This window comes from Chiloscyllium punctatum, chromosome 38 (assembly GCF_047496795.1).
Source record: "Chiloscyllium punctatum isolate Juve2018m chromosome 38, sChiPun1.3, whole genome shotgun sequence".
Lineage (NCBI taxonomy): Eukaryota > Metazoa > Chordata > Chondrichthyes > Orectolobiformes > Hemiscylliidae > Chiloscyllium > Chiloscyllium punctatum.
The window spans coordinates 62305863-62321853 of NC_092776.1; positions in this window are offsets into that span (position 1 = coordinate 62305863).

Here is a 15991-nt window from a genome sequence, read left to right on the forward strand (position 1 = left end):
ACATTGACAGAGTGTGGTCAGTCTGCAATTCCCTGGGTGTTTTACATTGACAGAGTGGGGTCAGTCTGCTCTCCCCTGGGTGTGTTACATTGACAGAGTAGGGTCAATCTTCTCTTCCCTGGGTGTGTTACATGGACAGAGTGGGGTCAGTCTGCTCTTCCCTGGGTGCGTTACATTGACAGAGTGAGGTCAGTCTGCTCTTCCCTGTGTGTGTTACATTGACAGAGTGGGATCAGTCTGTACTTCCCTGGTGTGTCACATTGACAGAGTGGAGTCAGTCTGCTCTTCCCTGGGGGTGTGTTACATTGACAGAGTGGGGTCACTCTGCTCTTCCCTGGGTGTGTTACATTGACAGAGTGAGGTCAGTCTGCTCTTCGCTGGGTGTGATACATTGACAGAGTGGGGTCAGTCTGCTCTTCCTAGGGTTGGTTACATTGACAGAGTGGAGTCAGTCTTCTCTTCCCTGGGTGTGTTACATTGACAGAGCGGGGTCAATCTGATCTCCCCTGGGTGTGTTACATTGACAGAGTGGAGTCAGTCTGCACTTCCCTGGTGTGTCACATTGACAGAGTGGAGTCAGTCTGCTCTTCCCTGGGGGTGTGTTACATTGACAGAGTGGGGTCAGTCTGATCTTCCCTGTTTGTGTTACATTGACAGAGGGGAGTCAGTCTGCTCTTCCCTGGGTGTGTGACATTGACAGAGTGGGGTCAGTCTGCAATTCCCTGGGTGTTTTACATTCACAGAGTGGGATCAATCTGCTCTTCCCTGGGTGTGTTACATTGACAGAGTGGGGTCAGTCTGCTCTTCCCTGGGTGTGTTACATTGACAGAGTGAGGTCAGTCTGCAATTCCCTGGGTGTGTTACATTCACAGAGTAGGGGTAGTCTGCTCTTCCCTGAGTGTTTTACATTGACAGAGTGGGGTCAGTCTGCTCTTCCCTGGGTGTGTTACATTGACAGAGTGGGGCCAGTCTGCTCTTCCCTGAGTGTGTTACATTGAAAGATTGGGGTCAGTCTGCACATCCCTGGATGTGTTACATTGAGAGAGTGGGGTCAGTCTCCTCTTCCCTGGGTGTGTTACATTGACAGAGTGAGGTCATTCTGCGATTCCCTGGGTGTGTTAGATTGACAGAATGGGGTCAGTCTGCTCTTCCCTGGGAGTGTTACATTAACACAGTGGGGTCAGTCTGCTCTTCCCTGGGTGTGTTAGATTGACAGAATAGGGTCTGTCTGCTCTTCCCTGGGTGTGTTACATTGACAGAGTGGATGCAGTCTGCTCTTCCCTGGGTGTGTTACTTTGACAGAGTGGGGTCAGTCTGCTCTTCCCTGGGTGTGTTAGATTGACAGAATGGGGTCAGTCTGCTCTTCCCTGGGTGTGTTACATTGACAGAGTAGGGTAAGTCTGCTCTTCCCTGGGTGTGTTACATTGTCAGAGTGGGGTCAGTATGCTCTTCCCTGGGTGTGTTAGATTGACAGAATGGGGTCAGTCTGCTCTTCCCTGGGTGTGTTACATTGACAGAGTAGGGTAAGTCTGCACTTCCCTTGGTGTGTTAAATAGACAGAGAGGGGTCAGTCTGATCTTCCCTGGGTGTGTTACATTGACAGAGAACGGTCAGTCTGATCTTCCCTGTGTGAATTAGATTGACAGAGTGGCGTGAGTCTGCTCTTCCCTGCGTGTGTTATATTGACAGAGTAGGATAAGTCTGCACTTCCCTGGGTGTGTTACATTGACCGAATGGGGTCAGTCTGCTCTTCCCTGGGTGTTTTACATTGACAGAGTGGGGTCAGTCTGCTCATCCCTGGGTGTGTTACATTGACAGAGTGGGGTCAGTCTTCTCTTCCCTGGGTGTGTTACGTTGACAGAGTGGGGTCAGTCTGATCTTCCCTGGGTGTGTTACATTGACAGAGTGGGGTCAGTCTGCTCTTCACTGGGTGTGTAACATTGACAGAGTGGGATCAGTCTGCACTTCCCTGGGTGTGTCACATTGACAGAGTGGGGTCAGTCTGAAATTCCCTGGGTGTGTTACATTGAAAGAGTGGGGTCAGTCTGCTCTTCCCTGGGTGTGTTACATTGACAGAGTGGGGTCAGTCTGCTCTTCCCTGTGTGTGTTACATTGACAGAGTGGGGTCAGTCTGCTCTTCCTTGGGTGTGTTACATTGACAGAGTGGGGTCAGTCTGCTCTTCCCTGGGTGTGTTACATTGACACCGTGGGGTCCGTCTGCTCTTCCCTGGGTGTGTTACTTTGACAGAGAGGGGTCAGTCTGCAATTCCCTGGGTTTGTTACATTGACAGAGTGGGATCAGTCTGCTCTTCCCTGGGTGTGTGACATTGACAGAGTGGGGTCAGTCTGCAATTCCCTAGGTTTGTTACATTGACAGAGTGGGATCAGTCTGCTCTTCCCTGGTTGGGTTACGTTAACAGAGTTGGGTCAGTCTGCTCTTCGCTGGGTGTGTTACATTGACAGAGTGGGGTCAGTCTGCTCTTCCCTGGGTGGGTTACATTGACATAGTGGGGTCAGTCTGCTCTTCCCTTGCTGTCTTACATTGACAGAGTTGGGTCAGTCTGCTCTTCCCTGGGTGTGTTATATTGAGAGAGGGTGGTCAGTCTGCACATCCTTGGATGTGTTACATTGAGAGAGTGGTGTCAGTCTGCTCTTCCCTGGATGTGTTACATTGACAGAGTGGGGTCAGTCTGACCTCCCCTGGGTGTGTTACATTGACAGAGTGGGGGCAGTCTGCTCTTCCGAGGGTTGGTTACATTGACAGAGTGGAGTCAGTCTTCTCTTCCCTGGGTGTGTTACATTGACAGAGCGGGGTCAATCTGATCTCCCCTGGGTGTGTTACTTTGACAGAGTGAGGTCATTCTGCGATTCCCTGGATGGGTTACATTAACAGAGTAGCGTCAGTCTGCTCTTCCCTGGGTGTGTTACATTAACAGAGTGGGGTCAGTCTGCTCTTCCCTGGGTGTGTTGCATTGACAGAGTGGGGTCAGTCTGCTCTTCCCTGGGTGTGTTACATTGACTGAGTGGGGTCAGTCTGCTCTTCCCTGCGTGTGTTACATTGACAGAGTTGGGTCGGTCTGCTCTTCCCTGGGTGTGTTATATTGACAGAGTGGGGTCTGTTTGCTCTTCCCTGTGTGGGTTACATTGACAGAGTGTGGTCAGTCTGCTCTTCCCTGGTTGGGTTACGTTAACAGAGTTGGGTCAGTCTGCTCTTCGCTGGGTGTGTTACATTGACAGAGTGGGGTCAGTCTGCTCTTCCCTGGGTGGGTTACATTGACAGAGTGGAGTCAGTCTTCTCTTCCCTGGGTGTGTTACATTGACAGAGCGGGGTCAATCTGATCTCCCCTGGGTGTGTTACTTTGACAGAGTGAGGTCATTCTGCGATTCCCTGGATGGGTTACATGAACAAAGTAGCGTCAGTCTGCTCTTCCCTGGGTGTGTTACATTGACAGAGTGGGGTCAGTCTGCTCTTCCCTGGGTGTGTTGCATTGACAGAGTGGGGTCAGTCTGATCGTTCCTGGGAGTGTGACATTGACAGAGTGGGGTCAGTCAGCTCTTCCCAGGGTGTGTGACATTGACAGAGTGGTGTCATTCTGTTCTTCCCTGGGTGTGTTACATTGACAGAGTGGGGTCAGTCAGCTCTTCCCTAGGTGTGTTACATTGACAGAGTGGGGTCAGTCTGCAATTCCCTGGGTTTGTTACATTGACAGAGTGGGATCAGTCTGCTCTTCCCTGGGTATGTGTCATTGACAGAGTGGGGTCAGTCTGCAATTCCCTGGGTTGGTTACATTGACAAAGTGGGATCAGTCTGCTCTTCCCTAGGTGTGTTACATTGACAGAGTGGGGTCAGTCTGCTCTTCGCTGGGTGTGTTACATTGACAGAGTGGGATCAGTCTGCTCTTCCCTGGGTATGTGACATTGACAGAGTGGGGTCAGTCTGCAATTCCCTGGGTTTGTTACATTGACAGAGTGGGATCAGTCTGCTCTTCCCTAGGTGTGTTACATTGAAAGAGTGGGGTCAGTCTGCTCTTCTCTGGGTGTGTTACATTGACAGAGTGGGGTCACTCTGCTCTTCCATGGGTGTGATACATTGACAGAGTGGGATCAGTCTGTACTTCCCTAGGTGTGTTAAATTGACAGAGTGATGTCAGTCTGCAATTCCCTGGGTGTGTTACATTCACAGAGTGGGGGCAGTCTGCTCTTCCTTGGGTGGGTTACATTGACAGAGTGGAGTCAGTCTTCTCTTCCCTGGGTGTGTTTCATTGACAGAGCAGGGTCAGTCTGCTCTTCCCTGGGAGTGTTACATTGACAGAGTGTGGTCAGTCTGCAATTCCCTGGGTGTTTTACATTGACAGAGTGGGGTCAGTCTGCTCTCCCCTGGGTGTGTTACATTGACAGAGTGGGGTCAATCTTCTCTTCCCTGGGTGTGTTACATGGACAGAGTGGGGTCAGTCTGCTCTTCCCTGGGTGCGTTACATTGACAGAGTGAGGTCAGTCTGCTCTTCCCTGTGTGTGTTACATTGACAGAGTGGGATCAGTCTGTACTTCCCTGGTGTGTCACATTGACAGAGTGGAGTCAGTCTGCTCTTCCCTGGGGGTGTGTTACATTGACAGAGTGGGGTCACTCTGCTCTTCCCTGGGTGTGTTACATTGACAGAGTGAGGTCAGTCTGCTCTTCGCTGGGTGTGATACATTGACAGAGTGGGGTCAGTCTGCTCTTCCTAGGGTTGGTTACATTGACAGAGTGGAGTCAGTCTTCTCTTCCCTGGGTGTGTTACATTGACAGAGCGGGGTCAATCTGATCTCCCCTGGGTGTGTTACATTGACAGAGTGGAGTCAGTCTGCACTTCCCTGGTGTGTCACATTGACAGAGTGGAGTCAGTCTGCTCTTCCCTGGGGGTGTGTTACATTGACAGAGTGGGGTCAGTCTGATCTTCCCTGTTTGTGTTACATTGACAGAGGGGAGTCAGTCTGCTCTTCCCTGGGTGTGTGACATTGACAGAGTGGGGTCAGTCTGCAATTCCCTGGGTGTTTTACATTCACAGAGTGGGATCAATCTGCTCTTCCCTGGGTGTGTTACATTGACAGAGTGGGGTCAGTCTGCTCTTCCCTGGGTGTGTTACATTGACAGAGTGAGGTCAGTCTGCAATTCCCTGGGTGTGTTACATTCACAGAGTAGGGGTAGTCTGCTCTTCCCTGAGTGTTTTACATTGACAGAGTGGGGTCAGTCTGCTCTTCCCTGGGTGTGTTACATTGACAGAGTGGGGCCAGTCTGCTCTTCCCTGAGTGTGTTACATTGAAAGATTGGGGTCAGTCTGCACATCCCTGGATGTGTTACATTGAGAGAGTGGGGTCAGTCTCCTCTTCCCTGGGTGTGTTACATTGACAGAGTGAGGTCATTCTGCGATTCCCTGGGTGTGTTAGATTGACAGAATGGGGTCAGTCTGCTCTTCCCTGGGAGTGTTACATTAACACAGTGGGGTCAGTCTGCTCTTCCCTGGGTGTGTTAGATTGACAGAATAGGGTCTGTCTGCTCTTCCCTGGGTGTGTTACATTGACAGAGTGGATGCAGTCTGCTCTTCCCTGGGTGTGTTACTTTGACAGAGTGGGGTCAGTCTGCTCTTCCCTGGGTGTGTTAGATTGACAGAATGGGGTCAGTCTGCTCTTCCCTGGGTGTGTTACATTGACAGAGTAGGGTAAGTCTGCTCTTCCCTGGGTGTGTTACATTGTCAGAGTGGGGTCAGTATGCTCTTCCCTGGGTGTGTTAGATTGACAGAATGGGGTCAGTCTGCTCTTCCCTGGGTGTGTTACATTGACAGAGTAGGGTAAGTCTGCACTTCCCTTGGTGTGTTAAATAGACAGAGAGGGGTCAGTCTGATCTTCCCTGGGTGTGTTACATTGACAGAGAACGGTCAGTCTGATCTTCCCTGTGTGAATTAGATTGACAGAGTGGCGTGAGTCTGCTCTTCCCTGCGTGTGTTATATTGACAGAGTAGGATAAGTCTGCACTTCCCTGGGTGTGTTACATTGACCGAATGGGGTCAGTCTGCTCTTCCCTGGGTGTTTTACATTGACAGAGTGGGGTCAGTCTGCTCATCCCTGGGTGTGTTACATTGACAGAGTGGGGTCAGTCTTCTCTTCCCTGGGTGTGTTACGTTGACAGAGTGGGGTCAGTCTGATCTTCCCTGGGTGTGTTACATTGACAGAGTGGGGTCAGTCTGCTCTTCACTGGGTGTGTAACATTGACAGAGTGGGATCAGTCTGCACTTCCCTGGGTGTGTCACATTGACAGAGTGGGGTCAGTCTGAAATTCCCTGGGTGTGTTACATTGAAAGAGTGGGGTCAGTCTGCTCTTCCCTGGGTGTGTTACATTGACAGAGTGGGGTCAGTCTGCTCTTCCCTGTGTGTGTTACATTGACAGAGTGGGGTCAGTCTGCTCTTCCTTGGGTGTGTTACATTGACAGAGTGGGGTCAGTCTGCTCTTCCCTGGGTGTGTTACATTGACACCGTGGGGTCCGTCTGCTCTTCCCTGGGTGTGTTACTTTGACAGAGAGGGGTCAGTCTGCAATTCCCTGGGTTTGTTACATTGACAGAGTGGGATCAGTCTGCTCTTCCCTGGGTGTGTGACATTGACAGAGTGGGGTCAGTCTGCAATTCCCTAGGTTTGTTACATTGACAGAGTGGGATCAGTCTGCTCTTCCCTGGTTGGGTTACGTTAACAGAGTTGGGTCAGTCTGCTCTTCGCTGGGTGTGTTACATTGACAGAGTGGGGTCAGTCTGCTCTTCCCTGGGTGGGTTACATTGACATAGTGGGGTCAGTCTGCTCTTCCCTTGCTGTCTTACATTGACAGAGTTGGGTCAGTCTGCTCTTCCCTGGGTGTGTTATATTGAGAGAGGGTGGTCAGTCTGCACATCCTTGGATGTGTTACATTGAGAGAGTGGTGTCAGTCTGCTCTTCCCTGGATGTGTTACATTGACAGAGTGGGGTCAGTCTGACCTCCCCTGGGTGTGTTACATTGACAGAGTGGGGGCAGTCTGCTCTTCCGAGGGTTGGTTACATTGACAGAGTGGAGTCAGTCTTCTCTTCCCTGGGTGTGTTACATTGACAGAGCGGGGTCAATCTGATCTCCCCTGGGTGTGTTACTTTGACAGAGTGAGGTCATTCTGCGATTCCCTGGATGGGTTACATTAACAGAGTAGCGTCAGTCTGCTCTTCCCTGGGTGTGTTACATTAACAGAGTGGGGTCAGTCTGCTCTTCCCTGGGTGTGTTGCATTGACAGAGTGGGGTCAGTCTGCTCTTCCCTGGGTGTGTTACATTGACTGAGTGGGGTCAGTCTGCTCTTCCCTGCGTGTGTTACATTGACAGAGTTGGGTCGGTCTGCTCTTCCCTGGGTGTGTTATATTGACAGAGTGGGGTCTGTTTGCTCTTCCCTGTGTGGGTTACATTGACAGAGTGTGGTCAGTCTGCTCTTCCCTGGTTGGGTTACGTTAACAGAGTTGGGTCAGTCTGCTCTTCGCTGGGTGTGTTACATTGACAGAGTGGGGTCAGTCTGCTCTTCCCTGGGTGGGTTACATTGACATAGTGGGGTCAGTCTGCTCTTCCCTTGCTGTCTTACATTGACAGAGTTGGGTCAGTCTGCTCTTCCCTGGGTGTGTTATATTGAGAGAGGGGGGTCAGTCTGCACATCCTTGGATGTGTTACATTGAGAGAGTGGTGTCAGTCTGCTCTTCCCTGAGTGTGTTAAATTGACAGAGAAGGGTCAGTCTGCTCTTCCCTGGGTGTGTTACATTGACAGAGTGGGGTCAGTCTGCCCTTCTCTGGCTGAGTTAGATTGACAGAGTGGGGTGAGTCTGCTCTTCCCTGCGTGTGTTACATTGACAGAGTAGGATAAGTCTGCACTACCCTGGGTGTGTTACATTGACCGAATGGGGTCAGTCTGCTCTTCCCTGCGTGTTTTACATTGACAGAGTGGGGTCAGTCTGCTCTTCCCTGGGTGTGTTACATTGACAGAGTGGGGTCAGTCTTCTCTTCCCTGGGTGTGTTACATTGACAGAGTGGGGTCAGTCTGCTCTTCCCTGGATGTGTTACATTGACAGAGTGGGGTCAGTCTGCTCTTCCCTGGGTGTGTTACATTGACAGAGTGGGGTCAGTCTGCTCTTCCCTGGGTGTGTTACATTGACAGAGTGGGGTCAGTCTGCTCTTCCCTGGGTGTGTTATATTGACAGTGGGGTCTGTTTGCTCTTCCCTGGGTGTGTTACATTGACAGAGTGGGATCAGTCTGCTCTTCCCTGGGTGTGTTACATTGACAAAGTGGGGTCAGTCTGCTCTTCCCTGCGTGACTCACATTGACAGATTTGGGTCAGTCTGCTCTTCCCTGGGTGTGTTAGATTGACTGAGTGGGGCCTTTCTGCTCTTCCCTGCGTGTGATACATTGACAGAGTGGGGTCAGTCTGCTCTTCCCTGGGTATGTTATATTGACAGTGGGGTCTGTTTGCTCTTCCCTGGGTGTGTTACATTGACAGAGTTGGGTCAGTCTGCTCTTCGCTGGGTGTGTTACATTGACAGAGTGCGGTCAGTCTGCTCTTCCCTGGGTGGGTTACATTGACATAGTGGGGTCAGTCTGCTCTTCCCTGGGTGTGTTACATTGACAGAGTGGGGTCAGTCTGCTCTTCCCTGGGTGTATTCCATTGAGTGAGTGGTGTCAGTCTGCTCTTCCCTGGATGTGTTACATTGACAGAGTGGGATCAGTCTGCTGTTCTCTGTGTGTTTTACTTTGACAGAGTGGGGTCAGTCTGCTCTTCTCTGGGTGTGTTACATTGACAGAGTGAGGTCATTCTGCGATTCCCTGGATTGGTTACATTAACACAGTGGGGTCAGTCTGCTCTTCCCTGGGTGAGTTAGATTGACAGAGTGGGGTGAGTCTGCTCTTCCTTGCGTGTGTTACATTGACAGAGTAGGATAAGTCTGCACTTCCATGGGTGTGTTACATTGACCGAATGGGGTCAGTCTGCTCTGCCCTGGGAGTTTTACATTGACAGAGTGGGATCAGTCTGCTCTTCCCTGGGTGGGTTACATTGACAGAGTGGGGACAGTCTGCTCTTCCCTGGGTGTTTTACATTGACAGAGTGGGGTCAGTCTGCTCTTCCCTGGGTGTGTTACATTGACAGAGTGGGGTCAGTCTTCTCTTCCCTGGGTGTGTTACATTGACAGAGTGGGGTCAGTCTGCTCTTCCCTGGGTGTGTTACATTGACAGAGTGAGGTCAGTCTGCAATTCTCTGGGTGTGTTACATTGACAGAGTTGGGTCAGTCTGCCCTTCGCTGGGTGTGTTACATTGACAGAGTGGGGTCAGTCTGCTCTTCCCTGTGTGGGTTACATTGACATAGTGGGGTCAGTCTGCTCTTCCCTGGGTGTGTTACATTGACAGAGTGGGGTCAGTCTTCTCTTCCCTGGGTGTGTTACATTGACAGAGTGGGGTCAGTCTGCTCTTCCCTGGGTGTGTTACATTGACAGAGTGGGGTCAGTCTTCTCTTCCCTGGGTGTGTTACATTGACAGAGTGGGGTCAGTCTGCTCTCCCCTGGGTGTGTTACATTGACAGAGTGGGGTCAATCTTCTCTTCCCTGGGTGTGTTACATGGACAGAGTGGGGTCAGTCTGCTCTTCCCTGGGTGTGTTACATTGACAGAGTGAGGTCAGTCTGCTCTTCCCTGTGTGTGTTACATTGACAGAGTGGGATCAGTCTGTACTTCCCTGGTGTGTCACATTGACAGAGTGGAGTCAGTCTGCTCTTCCCTGGGGGTGTGTTACATTGACAGAGTGGGGTCACTCTGCTCTTCCCTGGGTGTGTTACATTGACAGAGTGAGGTCAGTCTGCTCTTCGCTGTGTGTGATACATTGACAGAGTGGGGTCAGTCTGCTCTTCCTAGGGTTGGTTACATTGACAGAGTGGAGTCAGTCTTCTCTTCCCTGGGTGTGTTACATTGACAGAGCGGGGTCAATCTGATCTCCCCTGGGTGTGTTACATTGACAGAGTGGAGTCAGTCTGCACTTCCCTGGTGTATCACATTGACAGAGTGGAGTCAGTCTGCTCTTCCCTGGGGGTGTGTTACATTGACAGAGTGGGGTCAGTCTGATCTTCCCTGTTTGTGTTACATTGACAGAGGGGAGTCAGTCTGCTCTTCCCTGGGTGTGTGACATTGACAGAGTGGGGTCAGTCTGCAATTCCCTGGGTGTTTTACATTCACAGAGTGGGATCAATCTGCTCTTCCCTGGGTGTGTTACATTGACAGAGTGGGGTCAGTCTGCAATTCCCTGGGTTTGTTACATTGACAGAGTGGGATCAGTCTGCTCTTCCCTGGGTGTGTGACATTGACAGAGTGGGGTCAGTCTGCAATTCCCTAGGTTTGTTACATTGACAGAGTGGGATCAGTCTGCTCTTCCCTGGTTGCGTTACGTTAACAGAGTTGGGTCAGTCTGCTCTTCGCTGGGTGGGTTACATTGACATAGTGGGGTCAGTCTGCACTTCCCTTGCTGTCTTACATTGACAGAGTGGTGTCAGTCTGCTCTTCCCTGGGTGTGTTATATTGAGAGAGGGTGGTCAGTCTGCACATCCTTGGATGTGTTACATTGAGAGAGTGGTGTCAGTCTGCTCTTCCTTGGATGTGTTACATTGACAGAGTGGGGACAGTCTGCTATTCCCTGGGTGTGTTACATTGACAGAGCGGGGTCAATCTGATCTCCCCTGGGTGTGTTACTTTGACAGAGTGAGGTCATTCTGCGATTCCCTGGATGGGTTACATTAACAGAGTAGCGTCAGTCTGCTCTTCCCTGGGTGTGTTACATTAACAGTGTGGGGTCAGTCTGCTCTTCCCTGGGTGTGTTGCATTGACAGAGTGGTGTCAGTCTGCTCTTCCCTGGGTGTGTTACATTGACTGAGTGGGGTCAGTCTGCTCTTCCCTGCGTGTGTTACATTGACAGAGTTGGGTCGGTCTGCTCTTCCCTGGGTGTGTTATATTGACAGAGTGGGGTCTGTTTGCTCTTCCCTGTGTGGGTTACATTGACAGAGTGTGGTCAGTCTGCTCTTCCCTGGTTGGGTTACGTTAACAGAGTTGGGTCAGTCTGCTCTTCGCTGGGTGTGTTACATTGACAGAGTGGGGTCAGTCTGCTCTTCCCTGGGTGGGTTACATTGACATAGTGGGGTCAGTCTGCTCTTCCCTTGCTGTCTTACATTGACAGAGTTGGGTCAGTCTGCTCTTCCCTGGGTGTGTTATATTGAGAGAGGGGGGTCAGTCTGCACATCCTTGGATGTGTTACATTGAGAGAGTGGTGTCAGTCTGCTCTTCCCTGAGTGTGTTAAATTGACAGAGAAGGGTCAGTCTGCTCTTCCCTGGGTGTGTTACATTGACAGAGTGGGGTCAGTCTGCCCTTCTCTGGCTGAGTTAGATTGACAGAGTGGGGTGAGTCTGCTCTTCCCTGCGTGTGTTACATTGACAGAGTAGGATAAGTCTGCACTACCCTGGGTGTGTTACATTGACCGAATGGGGTCAGTCTGCTCTTCCCTGGGTGTTTTACATTGACAGAGTGGGGTCAGTCTGCTCTTCCCTGGGTGTGTTACATTGACAGAGTGGGGTCAGTCTTCTCTTCCCTGGGTGTGTTACATTGACAGAGTGGGGTCAGTCTGCTCTTCCCTGGGTGTGTTATTTTGACAGAGTGGGATCAGTGTGCACTTCCCTGGGTGTGTCACATTGACAGATTGGGTCAGTCTGAAACTCCCTGGGTGTGTTACATTGACAGATTGGGGTCAGTCTGCTCTTCCCTGGGTGTGTTACATTGACAGAGTGGGGTCAGTCTGCTCTTCCTTGGGTCTGTTACATTGACAGAGTGGTGTCAGTCTGCTCTTCCCTGGGTGTGTTACATTGACACCGTGGGGTCCGTCTGCTCTTCCCTGGGTGTGTTACTTTGACAGAGTGGGGTCAGTCTGCAATTCCCTGGGTTTGTTACATTGACAGAGTGGGATCAGTCTGCTCTTCCCTGGGTGTGTGACATTAACAGAGTGGGGTCAGTCTGCAATTCCCTGGATTTGTTACATTGACAGAGTGGGATCAGTCTGCTCTTCCCTTGGTGTGTTACATTGACAGAGTGGGGTCAGTCTGCTCTTCCCTGCGTGACTCACATTGACAGAGTTGGGTCAGTCTGCTCTTCCCTGGGTGTGTTAGATTGACTGAGTGGCGCCTGTCTGCTCTTCCCTGCGTGTGTTACATTGACAGAGTGGGGTCAGTCTGCTCTTCCCTGGGTGTGTTATATTGACAGTGGGGTCTGTTTGCTCTTCCCTGGGTGTGTTACATTGACAGAGTGGGATCAGTCTGCTCTTCCCTGGGTGGGTTACATTGACAGAGTGGGTCAGTCTGCTCTTCGCTGGGTGTGTTACATTCACAGAGTGGGGTCAGTCTGCTCTTCCCTGGGTGTGTTACATTGACAGAGTGGGGTCAGTCTGCTCTTCCCTGGGTGTGTTACATTGACAGAGTGAGGTCAGTCTGCTCTTCCCTGGGTGTGTTACATTGACAGAGTGGGTCAGTCTGCTCTTCGCTGGGTGTGTTTCATTGACAGAATGGGGTAAGTCTGCTCTTCCCTGGGTGGGTTACATTGACAAAGTGGGGTCAGTCTGCTCTTCCCTGCGTGACTCACATTGACAGATTTGGGTCAGTCTGCTCTTCCCTGGGTGTGTTAGATTGACTGAGTGGGGCCTTTCTGCTCTTCCCTGCGTGTGTTACATTGACAGAGTGGGGTCAGTCTGCTCTTCCCTGGGTGTGTTATATTGACAGTGGGGTCTGTTTGCTCATCCCTGGGTGTGTTACATTGACAGAGTTGGGTAAGTCTGCTCTTCGCTGGGTGTGTTACATTGACAGAGTGCGGTCAGTCTGCTCTTCCCTGGGTGGGTTACATTGACATAGTGGGGTCAGTCTGCTCTTCCCTGGGTGTGTTACATTGACAGAGTGGGGTCAGTCTGCTCTTCCCTGGGTGTATTACATTGAGTGAGTGGTGTCAGTCTGCTCTTCCCTGGATGTGTTACATTGACAGAGTGGGGTCAGTCTGACCTCCCCTGGGTGTGTTACATTGACAGAGTGGGGGCAGTCTGCTCTTCGGAGGGTTGGTTACATTGACAGAGTGGAGTCAGTCTTCTCTTCCCTGGGTGTGTTACATTGACAGAGCGGGGTCAATCTGATCTCCCCTGGGTGTGTTACTTTGACAGAGTGAGGTCATTCTGCGATTCCCTGGATGGGTTACATTAACAGAGTAGCGTCAGTCTGCTCTTCCCTGGGTGTGTTACATTAACAGAGTGGGGTCAGTCTGCTCTTCCCTGGGTGTGTTGCATTGACAGAGTGGGGTCAGTCTGCTCTTCCCTGGGTGTGTTACATTGACTGAGTGGGGTCAGTCTGCTCTTCCCTGCGTGTGTTACTTTTACAGAGTTGGGTCGGTCTGCTCTTCCCTGGGTGTGTTATATTGACAGAGTGGGGTCTGTTTGCTCTTCCCTGTGTGGGTTACATTGACAGAGTGTGGTCAGTCTGCTCTTCCCTGGTTGGGTTACGTTAACAGAGTTGGGTCAGTCTGCTCTTCGCTGGGTGTGTTACATTGACAGAGTGGGGAAAGTCTGCTCTTCCCTGGGTGGGTTACATTGACATAGTGGGGTCAGTCTGCTCTTCCCTTGCTGTCTTACATTGACAGAGTTGGGTCAGTCTGCTCTTCCCTGGGTGTGTTATATTGAGAGAGGGGGGTCAGTCTGCACATCCTTGGATGTGTTACATTGAGAGAGTGGTGTCAGTCTGCTCTTCCCTGGGTGTGTTAAATTGACAGAGAAGGGTCAGTCTGCTCTTCCCTGGGTGTGTTACATTGACAGAGTGGGGTCAGTCTGCCCTTCTCTGGCTGAGTTAGATTGACAGAGTGGGGTGAGTCTGCTCTTCCCTGCGTGTGTTACATTGACAGAGTAGGATAAGTCTGCACTACCCTGGGTGTGTTACATTGACCGAATGGGGTCAGTTTGCTCTTCCCTGGGTGTTTTACATTGACAGAGTGGGGTCAGTCTGCTCTTCCCTGGGTGTGTTACATTGACAGAGTGGGGTCAGTCTTCTCTTCCCTGGGTGTGTTACATTGACAGAGTGGGGTCAGTCTGCTCTTCCCTGGATGTGTTACATTGACAGAGTGGGGTCAGTCTGCTCTTCCCTGGGTGTGTTACATTGACGGAGTGGGATCAGTGTGCACTTCCCTGGGTGTGTCACATTGACAGATTGGGTCAGTCTGAAATTCCCTGGGTGTGTTACATTGACAGAGTGGGGTCAGTCTGCTCTTCCCTGGGTGTGTTACATTGACAGAGTGGGGTCAGTCTGCTCTTCCTTGGGTCTGTTACATTGACAGAGTGGTGTCAGTCTGCTCTTCCCTGGGTGTGTTACATTGACACCGTGGGGTCCGTCTGCTCTTCCCTGGGTGTTTTACTTTGACAGAGTGGGGTCAGTCTGCAATTCCCTGGGTTTGTTACATTGACAGAGTGGGATCAGTCTGCTCTTCCCTGGGTGTGTGACATTAACAGAGTGGGGTCAGTCTGCAATTCCCTGGATTTGTTACATTGACAGAGTGGGATCAGTCTGCTCTTCCCTTGGTGTGTTACATTGACAGAGTGGGGTCAGTCTGCTCTTCCCTGCGTGACTCACATTGACAGAGTTGGGTCAGTCTGCTCTTCCCTGGGTGTGTTAGATTGACTGACTGGCGCCTGTCTGCTCTTCCCTGCGTGTGTTACATTGACAGAGTGGGGTCAGTCTGCTCTTCCCTGGGTGTGTTATATTGACAGTGGGGTCTGTTTGCTCTTCCCTGGGTGTGTTACATTGACAGAGTGGGATCAGTCTGCTCTTCCCTGGGTGTGTTACATTGACAGAGTGGGTCAGTCTGCTCTTCGCTGGGTGTGTTACATTCACAGAGTGGGGTCAGTCTGCTCTTCCCTGGGTGTGTTACATTGACAGAGTGGGGTCAGTCTGCTCTTCCCTGGGTGTGTTACATTGACAGAGTGAGGTCAGTCTGCTCTTCCCTGGGTGTGTTACATTGACAGAGTGGGTCAGTCTGCTCTTCGCTGGGTGTGTTTCATTGACAGAATGGGGTAAGTCTGCTCTTCCCTGGGTGGGTTACATTGACAAAGTGGGGTCAGTCTGCTCTTTCCTGCGCGACTCACATTGACAGATTTGGGTCAGTCTGCTCTTCCCTGGGTGTGTTAGATTGACTGAGTGGGGCCTTTCTGCTCTTCCCTGCGTGTGTTACATTGACTGAGTGGGGTCAGTCTGCTCTTCCCTGGGTGTGTTATATTGACAGTGGGGTCTGTTTGCTCTTCCCTGGGTGTGTTACATTGACAGAGTTGGGTCAGTCTGCTCTTCGCTGGGTGTGTTACATTGACAGAGTGCGGTCAGTCTGCTCTTCCCTGGGTGGGTTACATTGACATAGTGGGGTCAGTCTGCTCTTCCCTGGGTGTGTTACATTGACAGAGTGGGGTCAGTCTGCTCTTCCCTGGGTGTATTCCATTGAGTGAGTGGTGTCAGTCTGCTCTTCCCTGGATGTGTTACATTGACAGAGTGGGATCAGTCTGCTGTTCTCTGTGTGTTTTACTTTGACAGAGTGGGGTCAGTCTGCTCTTCTCTGGGTGTGTTACATTGACAGAGTGAGGTCATTCTGCGATTCCCTGGATTGGTTACATTAACACAGTGGGGTCAGTCTGCTCTTCCCTGGGTGAGTTAGATTGACAGAGTGGGGTGAGTCTGCTCTTCCTTGCGTGTGTTACATTGACAGAGTAGGATAAGTCTGCACTTCCATGGGTGTGTTACATTGACCGAATGGGGTCAGGCTGCTCGTCCCTGGGAGTGTTACATTGACAGAGTGGGATCAGTCTGCTCTTCCCTGGGTGGGTTACATTGACAGAGTGGGGTCAGTCTGCTGTTCCCTGGGTGTTTTACATTGA